Source organism: Microtus oregoni, unplaced genomic scaffold (genome assembly GCF_018167655.1).
Source record: "Microtus oregoni isolate MIOR12 unplaced genomic scaffold, Mior012 000001F_ref0000356, whole genome shotgun sequence".
NCBI lineage: Eukaryota > Metazoa > Chordata > Mammalia > Rodentia > Cricetidae > Microtus > Microtus oregoni.
The window spans coordinates 82,921,694-82,934,868 of NW_024543060.1; positions in this window are offsets into that span (position 1 = coordinate 82,921,694).

Consider the following 13,175-nt stretch of genomic DNA (forward strand, 5'->3'; position numbering starts at 1 on the left):
TTAAAGAAAGAGGTAGCCAGGCTGGAGAGATGGCTCAGCGGTTAAGAGCATTGCCTGCTCTTCCAAAGGTCCTGAGTTCAATTCCCGGCAACCACATAGTGGCTCACAACCATTTGTAATGAGGTCTGGTGCCCTCTTCTGGCCTGCAGACACACACACAGACAGAATATTGTATAAATAATAAATAAATAAATAAATAAATAAATAAATAAATAAATAAATGAAAGAGGTAGCCTTGCTTTCCGCATCCTTTTTGGACCTATATTTCCTCAGATAGATAGATGGATAGGTAGGTAGGTAGGTAGGTAGGTAGGTGGATGGATGAGTGGGTGGATGGATAGATAGATAGATAGATAGATAGATAGATAGATAGATAGATAGATGATAGGTAGATCTTCATAATAGGTTCATTAATAAATTTCGATAGAGAAAAGAGTAGTGTGTGAATGCCATGCATATTTTGCCATATGATCCAAGTGAAATATTCACAGTTATAGTTCAAAGTACTGCTATGAAAAACTAGCCACATTTTTATCAAGTGGAAGAGTCTCAATTCAATTGAACTTGCTATTCTAGCCCTAAATAAGATAAACCTAAATTACACAAAAATACCTTGTGGTGATACAGAAAGCCTTACTGAACAGCATCATGCCATGCATGAGCCACCGTGGGTCACCTGGGTGCCAGGGATGAATTGAGACAGAGGAAAGGAGAGTGGCAGCTGGAGAGAGAGAGAGCTCATTCACGAAATGAGTCTGCCAGACCGGAAGCAATAAATTAACAGATGCATAAACGTATCAAGGAGGTCACTAACTGTCCTTGAACAGTAAGATTTTTCTACCATCTCTTCAATTGTGATTTCATGGGACATGGAGCATACTCTTATTTAGGGACAAAGGTACATATATTTTAACTCACATAATTTTTCTGCTATTTGACATTTCTGAACCCTCTTTGTATAAGTTGGCAACTACCGACATTTGGGTTAATTGGAGCCCCTCCTCTATCTTTTTTCTGGGTTTATATCATAATTTAGAGCAATGGTTCTCAACATATGGGTTGCGGCCCCTTTGGGGATCAAACGAGCCTTTCACAAGGGTCCCACATAGCATATGCTACACATCAGATATTTACGATTCATAACAGTAGCAAATTTACAGTTATGAAGTAGCAGCAAAAATAATTTTATTGTTGGGGGGTCATCACACACAAAAACTGTATGAAACGGTCTCAGGATTAGGAATGTTGAGAACTTCTAATTAGGGAGTCAGGGAAAGATATATATATATATATATATATATATATATATATATATATATATATATATGGTCACAGCTGCATGAAGGAGAAAGAGACATGCTTGATTTTAGAGCTGTACAAACATTAGCACAGAGGGAACACCGTCTTAGATCAGGAATGCCATTTTCCAGTTAAAATGCCTTCTGTCCCATTTCAGTGCCTACATAGCAAAAGCCTAGCACTAAGGGAACACAGAAACAATAGGATGGGGTTAGAAAGGAGGTTCTATATGCCTCCTCCCTTACCTCACAGCCCACTAAATATCATTTCCTCTGAGTGTGAGGAGCAAGAAGAGTCAGAACAGATATGGACCACCTTAGGGTTTCTATTTCTATGAAGAGGCACCATGACTAGAGCAACTCTTACAAAGCAAAATATTTAATTGGGGTGGCTTCCATTTTCAGAGGTTTTTGTCCATTATCATCATAGTGGGACATGGTAGCATGCTGGAAGACATGGTGCTGGCTACATCTTGATCAGAAGGCAACAGGAAGTGGTCTGAAACACTGGGTGTAGCTTGACCATATAGGAGACCTCAAAGCCCACCTCCACAGTGACACACGTCCTCCAACAAAGCCACACCTCCTAATAACACCACTCCCTTTGGGAGCCATTTTCTTTTAAACCACCACATGAACTTGGATGTAGATGGTTCTCCAAAAGGTTGTGTAGGTGTGTGGAGGGAAGACTGTGGAATAAAGGAGGAAAGAAGAAAGAAGGAAGGGAGGGGAAGAAGGAGAGGGAGGAAGGGAGGGAGTTATGTGCCTATTGCAGGAAGGCTAAGGTGGGTCTAGCATCTCCTGTCTTCAAAGGAAAAGGGAATGTGACCTTGCAAGCTGTAGGTGGGATGAGCAGTGCCCTGGACCAAGTGCCCTGAACCAACAACAAGGTGAGAACGGAGAGTTTGGAGGCAGGAAGTAACTTCACGTGACCAGTCTTGGGATAGGCTGGGCGGTAACAGAGAGAGCAGCTAAAAAGAAAACCTGTGTTGGACAAGAAAGACCCAGAAAGCTCTGATGCTTCAAGAGGGATGGGTATTCTGCCAAGCTCACCTGCAGTCATTTCAGGTGGAGGAAGAAGACACTTGTTTTGAAATTAGAGGCCACAAGTCCCATCTAGCTCATAGAAAAGGCAAACAGAGCTGACATAAGGAGAAAGCAAATAAAAACAGAACTTTAAAAGGTGCTCGGTACATCTGAAGGAATACATATGAATGAACAGGCAGAAGGCGATGCAAATGGCATCGCTCCGCTTGCAGAAAACTTGGCTGTATCGAAATTACATTTTGTTTTCCAAAGACTAAAATCCCAAGATCAGAAATCTCATTAGAAATCCCTTTCTTAAAGAAATACCAAGATGCTAGAGCCTTGGTTCGGTGGTTAAGAGTACTTGTGGCTTTTACAATGGGCACAGGTTCGATACCAGCACCCACAGGGCAGTTCACAGCTACCTAATTCCAGTGCCAGGAGATCTTCTAACATCCTCGGGCACCAGGCATGTGCAAGATATGTGTGTGTGTGTGGGGGGGGGGGGGTCAGAGGACAGCATTTGATGTTCCTTTGGAGCTATCCACATTTTTTTAATATTTATTTATGTGTATATGTCTGTACCCAAATCATATGTGGAAGAGCACACAGAGGTGAGAAGAGGCATTGGAGGCATTGGAGCCTCTGGAATTGGAGTTACAGATGGCTGTGAGCCACCATGTGGGTGCTGGGCACTGATCTCAGGTTCTCTGCAAGAGCAGACAAGTAAATGTTCCTAACCTCTGAGTCATCTCTCCAGTCCCGGGTATTTTGTTGTTTGTTTGTTTTCTGGGTTTTTTTTTGTTTTTAGTCATGGCCTTTTACTGACTTTAGGGGATGGTGAGTAGGCCAAACTGGCTGGTCAGAGAGCCACAGAGATTCACCAGTCTCCATCTCCCTATCTAAGACTACAGCTGTGAGTCACCACTCGCTCTAGCGATTCAACTCAGGTCTTGAGGCTTAGAAAAGAAGCGCTTTCCTGACTAAGCTTTCTCCTCAGTTTCTGTATGCGTTTCCTGCCTTCTACCTCATCTTTCAACCTCCCAACACTGTCTTTGCCGATCCCGAGTAAAGAAACAAGATATAAAGGGACCATAGAACACCACAGAAACACACCGCGTTCCTTGGGACCCGGTCATCCACCTAGATCCACCACTTGGATCAGAAATGAACATCCGAGCCGGGCGATGGTGGCGCACGCCTTTAATCCCAGCACTCCGGAGGCAGAGGCAGGCGGATCTCTGTGAGTTCGAGACCAGCCTGGTCTACAGAGCTAGTTCCAGGACAGGCTCCAAAGCCACAGAGAAACCCTGTCTCGAAAAATCAAAAAAAAAAAAAAAATGAACATCCGTCTTGGTCTGGACATTTCTGTCACTCACACCTAAATAATTCATAGGAACAAGGTCTATCCAGGGCAGAGCATGTCCTGGCCAATCTGTGACTTGAGCTGGAAGATTCATTCTAGCTGCTCTGAGACAATCCCTCCTGTGATAAAATGGGATGCAGCTGAGGCCAGAGACCTTTAAGGATTAGCATCCCCGGGGGCTGGCGGGGGAGAGGGGGAGTCTGCCTGAGTCTGATCCCATACTTCATTATAATTATAATTTGACTTTCTGAAGGCAGGAAAAGAATGCTCTGACCTGAAGATGAGAGGTCCTGGCTCCCCCGCTACTTAATATTTCCGTTGCATACTGAGAAATTGATGGGCAGGTTTTGAAAGTGATTTCTAGAAGCCTAGCCCAGCGAATTGACCCCCGCGTCTGACCGAGGAAGGTGTCTGTACACTGCTGAGTGGATTAGCGGACCACGCAAATTCTCCAAAATGATAGCAACCTGTAACTGTCTTTGGATACTCGCCCCGCCTCTCTTGCTACCGTGTCTGACTTTCTGAAGCTTTGACAATCACAGTCACTCAAAATGATTAAGATTTGAATTGATATAGATAACAGCTTCTAATTCTTCGCGACTGACAGGTCTGTTTAGATTGTTCACCTGGTCCTGGTTTAGTTTTGGTAAATGGTATTTATCTAAAAAAGCGTCCATTTCTTTTACATTTTCCAGTTTTGTGGCATACAGGCTTTTGTAGTAACATCTAATGACTCTCTGAATTTCCTCTGTGTCTGTGGTTATGTCCCCCTTTTCATTTCTGATCTTATTAATTTGCGTGTTCTCTCTCTGTCGTTTGATTAGTTTGGATAGGGGTTTATCAATCTTGTTGATTTTCTCCAGGAACCAGCTTTTTGTTTCATTGATTCTTTGGATTGTTTTCTGTGTTTCTATTTTGTTGATTTCAGCCCTCAGTTTGATTATTTCCAGTCTTCTACTCCTCCTAGGTGAGTCTGCTTCTTTTTTTTCTAGAGCTTTCAAGTGGGCTGTTAAGTCTCCAATATGTGCTTTCTCTGTTTTCTTTAGGTGGGCACTTAGTGCTATGAACTTTCCTCTCAGGACTGCTTTCATAGTGTCCCATTTGTTCAACTATGTTCATAGCAGTATTATTTGTAATAGCCAGAACCTGGAAACAACCTAGATGCCCTTCAATGGAAGAATGGATGAAGAAAGTATGGAATATATACACGCTAGAGTACTACGCTGCGGTAAAAAACAATGACTTCTCGAATTTTGCATGCAAATGGATGGAAATAGAAAACACTATCCTGAGTGAGGTGTCCCAGACCCAAAAAGATGAATATGGGATGTACTCACTCATAATTGGTTTCTAGCCATAAATAAGGACCACGGAGTCTACAATAGGTGAACCTAAAGAAGCTAAGTAAGAAGGTGAACCCAAGGAAAAACATATAGTTATCCTCTTGGCTAAGGGAAGTAGACCAAATTTCCGGGGAGAAAATGGGATCTTGGGGGTGGGGTGGGATGGGGGTAAGGGGAGATGGGGAGAGAAAAGGTAGAAGGGAAGGAGGGGGGACCTGGGGAAACAGGAGAATTGGGATAAAGGAAAGGTGGATAGGGGAGCACGGAACCACAATTCTTAGTTAAGGGAGCCACTTTAGGATGGGCAAGAGACTTGACCCTAGAGGGGCTCCCTAGTGCCCAAGATGAGGTTCCCAGTTAGTTCCTTGGGCAGCTGAGGATTGGGAACCTGAAATGACCCTATCCTAGAGCAATACTGACGAATATCTTGCATATCATCATAGAATCTTCATCTGGTGATGGATAGAGATAGAGACAGAGACCCACACAGGAGCACTGGACTGAGCTCCCAAGGTCCCAAGGAGGAGCAGAAGGAGGGAAAACATGAGCAAAGAATTCGGGACCACGAGGCGTGCATCCACCCACTGAGACAGTGGAGCTGATCTACGGGGAGCTCACCAAGGCCAGCTGGACTGTGACCGAAAAAGCATGGGATAAAACCGGACTCTCTGAACATGGCGAACAATGAGGGCTGATGAGACACCAAGGACAATGGCAGGGGGTTTTGATCCTACTTAATGTGCTGGCTTTGTTGGAGCCTAGCCAGTTTGGATGTTCACCTTCCTAGATATGGACGGAGGGGGGAGGACCTAGGACTTAACATAGGGCAGGGAACCCGGACTGCTCTGTGGACTGGAGAGGGAGGGGGAGAGGAATGGGGGGAGGGGGAGAAGGGTGGGAGGAGGGGGAGAAGGGTGGGAGGAGAAGGAGAAGAGTGGGAGGAGGGGAAGGGAAATGGGAGGCTGGGAGGAGGTGGAAACTTGTTTTTTGTTTACGTTTTTTTTTTCTTCTTTTCGCAATAAAAAAAAAAAAAAGATTTGAATTGATTGAACTGGTTCCCATCACCCAAGAGCATACTTAGTACACTAAGGACTTGGGGAGACATCCATTAGTAGCGGCCTGTTATACATTTCTACACATACTGTCTTTTTAGCAGTGATGCAGAAGATAAAATTATAATAGATCAGTTTTTTTGCATGACTAATGAAGGACAATTGCAGAGTCTAGAGGACCTGGAGTTTAATGGCAGGCAACACAGCTTGGCAGCCATGGGGCCCGAGGTGAACATCTCAAGGTCCCTAAGCCTCATTTTCTGCATCGGGAAAACAGGTGACTAAGGGTAGCATTCCAGTGAATTCTTGCCCTGATTAAATCAATACCACGAAGCTCTGAGAGCAATGCCCGTCGTACACTGAATGACACTCACGGTCATTCTTTTGAGGATTGGGATAATTCATGTAGAACACATGGAGTTCTGCCTAGAACGAGGAGTACTGTCATTACATGTTGGACATTACCATAATTATTAGCCAAAGTCACTCGGTAGAGCCTCCCTGGGTTCAGTCATCAAGAAGCAAAGGATGGTCACAGCAGGGGGGGGGGGCGGGCTCTTGCTGCCCAGACAGCTGGACTGTTAAACAGCTGCAGCTTTTTTTTATCGAGTGCCCTCCCAAAAAGGCTGCTTCCATTGAAAGGGAGGGCGCCAGGCTCCAGGCAAGTCCAATGAGACGCATTCTTCTCCCATTTCCCTCTCTGGTCTTCCAGAAACATAGCTTGCTAGCTAAATAGCCTGATGAGGCTCGCAGTGCCAGAGCGAGCCCAGCCAATTATTGTGCATCGCCTTCAGGTTTTGTCCCCCCCCCCCCCCCCCGCCGCCGCCGCCGCCTCTCTTTTAAGAGCTGAATGTTGGTCTTCCCCAGCTGTGGCAATGACTCCATTTGTAAGGGCAAAGCATCTGCGTGTGACGGAACTTGGAGACTATTAAGAAATCCAGTTTACACTGTAAAGCCAGACACAGAGGTTGTGGAGACAGCCCATTAGCAAGAGCATATATGAGGATTTGAGTTCAAATCCCCAGAACACACATTAAAAGGAAGGAAGGAGGGAGGAAGGAAAGGAAGAAGGAAGGAAGGAGGGAGGAAGAAAGGAAGGAAGAAGCAAGCCTAGCAGAGCTGAAAATGCCTGCAACTCCAGCATTGGAATTTGAAGACAGATGAATTCCAGAAGCTCAAAAGTGTGCTTTAGGTTCAGTGAGAGATGCATGATAGGAGAGGACACCCGACATCGTCCTATTGCTTCTACATGCACATGCCTGAGGACACACCTGCACACTCACATGCATCTCTTTCTCTCTCACACACACACCTGCACACTCACATGCATCTCTCTCTCACACACACATACACCTGCACACTCACATGCATCTCTCTCTCACACACACACCTGCACACTCACATGCATCTCTCTCTCTCACACACACACACCTGCACACTCACATGCATCTCTCTCTCTCACACACACACACACCTGCACACTCACATGCATCTCTCTCTCACACACACACACACACACACCTGCACACTCACATGCATCTCTCTCTCACACACACACCTGCACACTCACATGCATCTCTCTCTCTCACACACACATACACCTGCACACTCACATGCATCTCTCTCTCACACACACACCTGCACACTCACATGCATCTCTCTCTCTCACACACACACACACCTGCACACTCACATGCATCTCTCTCTCACACACACCTGCACACTCACATGCATCTCTCTCTCTCACACACACCTGCACACTCACATGCATCTCTCTCTCTCACACACACACACACACCTGCACACTCACATGCATCTCTCTCTCTCACACACACACACACACACCTGCACACTCACATGCATCTCTCTCTCTCACACACACACCTGCACACTCACATGCATCTCTCTCTCACACATACACACCTGCACACTCACATGCATCTCTCTCTCACACACACACACCTGCACACTCACATGCATCTCTCTCTCACACACACATACACACACCTGCACACTCACATGCATCTCTCTCTCACACACACACATACACACACCTGCACACTCACATGCATCTCTCTCTCACACACACACACACACACCTGCACACTCACATGCATCTCTCTCACACACACACACACCTGCACACTCACATGCATCTCTCTCTCTCACACACACACCTGCACACTCACATGCATCTCTCTCACACACACACACACATACACACACCTGCACACTCATATGCATCTCTCTCTCACACACACACCTGCACACTCACATGCATCTCTCTCTCACACACACATACACCTGCACACTCACATGCATCTCTCTCTCACACACACACCTGCACACTCACATGCATCTCTCTCTCACACACACACACACCTGCACACTCACATGCATCTCTCTCTCTCACACACACACACACCTGCACACTCACATGCATCTCTCTCTCACACACACACACACCTGCACACTCACATGCATCTCTCTCTCACACACACACCTGCACACTCACATGCATCTCTCTCTCTCACACACACATACACCTGCACACTCACATGCATCTCTCTCACACACACACCTGCACACTCACATGCATCTCTCTCTCTCTCACACACACACACACACACCTGCACACTCACATGCATCTCTCTCTCACACACACACCTGCACACTCACATGCATCTCTCTCTCACACACACACCTGCACACTCACATGCATCTCTCTCTCTCTCACACACACCTGCACACTCACATGCATCTCTCTCTCACACACACACACACACCTGCACACTCACATGCATCTCTCTCTCTCTCACACACACACACACCTGCACACTCACATGCATCTCTCTCTCTCACACACACACCTGCACACTCACATGCATCTCTCTCTCACACATACACACCTGCACACTCACATGCATCTCTCTCTCACACACACACACCTGCACACTCACATGCATCTCTCTCTCACACACACATACACACACCTGCACACTCACATGCATCTCTCTCTCACACACACACATACACACACCTGCACACTCACATGCATCTCTCTCTCACACACACACACACACACCTGCACACTCACATGCATCTCTCTCTCTCACACACACACACCTGCACACTCACATGCATCTCTCTCTCTCACACACACACCTGCACACTCACATGCATCTCTCTCTCACACACACACATACACACACCTGCACACTCATATGCATCTCTCTCTCACACACACACCTGCACACTCACATGCATCTCTCTCTCACACACACACATACACACACCTGCACACTCACATGCATCTCTCTCTTACACACACACATACACACACCTGCACACTCACATGCATCTCTCTCACACACATAAGCAAACATACACACACCTGTATACTCACATGTATCTCTCACACACAAACACACACATGTGCATATTCACTTGCATCTCTCTCGCACACAAACACACACACCTGCACACTCCCTTGCATCTCTCTCACACACAAACACACACTTGCACACTGTAAGACAGTAAGACCAAATATAAAGTCCAGAGAGATGCCCACTTACCACCCACACCCACACATACACATAGCCTTCCTCATCAGTCCCCACCCGAACTAGAACACAGGTAACTAACTGATGAATCTACTTTGACACATCATTCCTGTTTGTCATCTACAGTTGGCACTAGCATTCCCTTCTGGTGAGGGCATCGCCACAGGTTTGGGCAACTGTATACTACTAGTCTGCCTCTATGGTGCCCCAGAGAAGGGAAGAACACTGTGTACTCTGGCTAACCCCTCCCTCTCCCTCTTACCACCAAACCTCTGACCACCATTGAGGTTTTATTGTCTCCAGATGCCTGCCATTTCCAGGTTTCAAACAATTGTAATCCTATATGATAGAATCTTTTCAGGTTGGCTTCTTCCATTTACCACTATACATTGAGGTATTCTCTTTGCCTGTTATTGTTGTGTGATGATTTTTACTCTTTTGGCTTTCTAGAGGGTCCACCACCGAGCTCCCAAATAAATCATGTATGGAGGCTTATTCTTAGTTATGAATGCCCAGCCTTAGCTTGGCTTGTTTCTTGCCAGCTTTTCTAAAATTATCCCAACTACCTTTTGCCTCCGGGCTTTTACCTCTTTATTTCTGTATATCTTTCTTTACTTCTTTCTCCATGGCTTGCTGTGCAGCTGGGTGGCTGGTCCCTACCATTCTCCTCTCCTTGTTCTCTCATTGCTTGCTCCTTCCCTTCCTCATTTCTTCTTTTATTTATCCTCTGCCTGCCAGCCCCTGCCTAGCCTTGCTCCTGCCTTGCTATTGGCCATTCAGCTCTTTATTAGACCATCAGGTGTTTTAGACAGGCAAAGAATCACAGCTTTACAGAGCTAAACAAATGCAGCATAAACAAAAGCAACACACCTTAAAATAATATCACCCAACATGTTATGGATTGCTAGAACTTCTGATTATAATACCAAGCTATATTCCACTAGAAGCTCGCCAAAGCCTATCTATTCCTCTACTGAAAAACAACTGAGTTCCTCTAAATTTTGGCAATTGTGGATAAGATACTATAAATATTTGCATGAAAGCTTTATGCATAAATAGTTTTCCAGCATTACTGTGTAGATATGAAAAGATCATGATGGTTGAATCATGTGAAAGTCATGAGGCTGGACACTGGTAGCACACACCTATAGTCCCAGCACTGGGGAAGCAGAGGCAGATCTCTGTGAGTTCAAGGCCAGCCTGGTCTACAAAGCTAGTTCCAGGACATCCAAGGCTACACAAAGAAACTGTCTTGAAATACCAAAAAAGGAAGAAAGTCATGTGTTTAACTCTGTAGGGATGGTCAGACTCTTCCAGACAGCTACTGTTCGGCACCCCTACTGAGAGTGAATAAGTTTTCAGGACTCTACAGTTTAATCAACTTTTAATGCTGTGCTGTCAGCGTTTGTGGTTTGATTTGGGCTAATAGGTATGCAGTGGAAATTCATTGTTAGTTTAATTTGCAAGTCACTGATGCCGTGATTTTGAGCACGGTTATTTTCCATCTCTATCTCTTTAGTGCAGTGTCTGCTCAGGTCTGTTGCTCATCCTTGAAGTGGATTGTTTGTTTACTCATTGTTCAGTCTTAAAAATTCTTTGTATATTTTAGATAATAGTTCTTTACCCTGTGTGTCCTTCACAAATCTTTTCTTCTCATTTGTGGTTTGTCTTCTCCTTCTCTTGGTAAGACTTGCATGATACCTTGTAAATGTATAAATATTTTTCTTCCTTTGACGATTGCTTTTGCTTTTTTCTCTCCTTTCCTTTTCTTTCTTTCTTGCTTTATATTTGTTTGTTTGTTTTGTCACTGATGTAAACAACATGTGTGAGTGGCAAACAGATCACAGGTCAATGAAAACAGCATACATTGCAAATGGATACAACTCAGAAAGTAGAGAAGAGCTGATTGGCTGGAAATGTAAGGTAGTTGCCTGGCAATGGTGCCAATTGGTAGAACACTCAAAACTCAGAACAATTTGTGATTATAATACTACAATCACCTAAGTTAAATACAATTCATTTTAGGAGAGTGTTTCAAGGACAGCTGTTACTCTAATGAGTCAACCATTCGAAACTTATGATAAGAGGATTGTTTGGGTTGGGTAGGGGAAGGAATTTCCAAGAACCCCACCCCTCCTGGAGGTCTGTACTGCTGCCTCACGTCCAGACAAAAGCAGCCTGGAGAAAATCATGAGATCATCACGAGACTCTACAAACCTTGAGAGACTGGAATAGATATACATATATCTATTTGGTCATGTAGGCTAGCAGTTCATAAATCTCAGAATTTGCCATAAGTGGAAGGATGCTTTAAGTCTGTGCTTGATGCTAATGTACATGGGGATTTCTTTTTTTAAAAAATATTTTATTTATTTATGACGTATACAATATTCTGTCTGTGTATATGTCTGCAGGCCAGAAGAGGGCACCAGGCCCCATTACAGATGGTTGTGAGCCACCATGTGGTTGCTGGGAATTGAACTCAGGACCTTTGGAAGAGCAGGCAATGCTCTTAACCACTGAGCCATTGCTCCAGCCCTACATGGGGATTTCTAAGAGACATTCAGAGACAAACGGATCTTGGGTTATTCACAGAGACGGGTCTTGAGCTAGCTTAATGTATTGTATCTGGCACATGAGCATGCAGAAATCACTCAGAAAGCATGAAAAGATACTTTTCTCTGTATGTAATGCCCAGCGCCGAATACATACATGTAGAAATTAATATCATGTCAACACGAAATGCTGAGCTCTGATTCCACACATAGGAACTTCCGTATAAATATCCTTTCCTGTTGACAGTATCGGTCATTAGGAAAGTCTAAGTCACATGGTGTTTCTCTGTGGACACAGCTTCTGCCATGTTGTGACCAATTCACCCCAAAGAAAGACGAGGTGACACTGAACATCCAAGAAATGAACTCTAAGAACCAGGACACTCAGGAGATTGTAATGTCACAGAGGCCACAAAACGGTGTGCTGACCCCCGGTTCTGAGTCCAGACAGGAAGAACTGTGTTAGGTTCGCACCCAGAGCTGCGTTTACAAATGAGTCTTCCCCCACTCCCAGCTGGACACTAACCCAGGGGAGCTCCTCAAACATACTCTTCCTCTGATTCTCAGTGATTGATGAGAAGAGGAAATAGTCAACGAGAGTATCCAGGCTTCTGAGCTGGACCGCGATCCTTTTTACGAAATTTCTGCCTCTGCAGTGTAACTTGGTGACACATCATCCCTTTAACCAAAAAGTTGGAGGTTCAAACCCAGCTGGTAATGTGTGGGTTTAGGGCTAAAGAGATAGCCAGCAGTTAAGAGTACTCGATGCCCTTATGTTCAGTTCAAGTACCCATGTTCAGTTCGACACACTCATACTATCTGTAACTCATGCCAGGAAACCCAATGCCCTCTTTCTAACTTCTATGGGCACCAGGCAGTTACGTAGTACACATACCTATACTCAGGAAAAAATCCTCATACGTATGGAATAGAAACAAACCCTTTTTCAAGTTTGCAAAAGAAACTTTTATG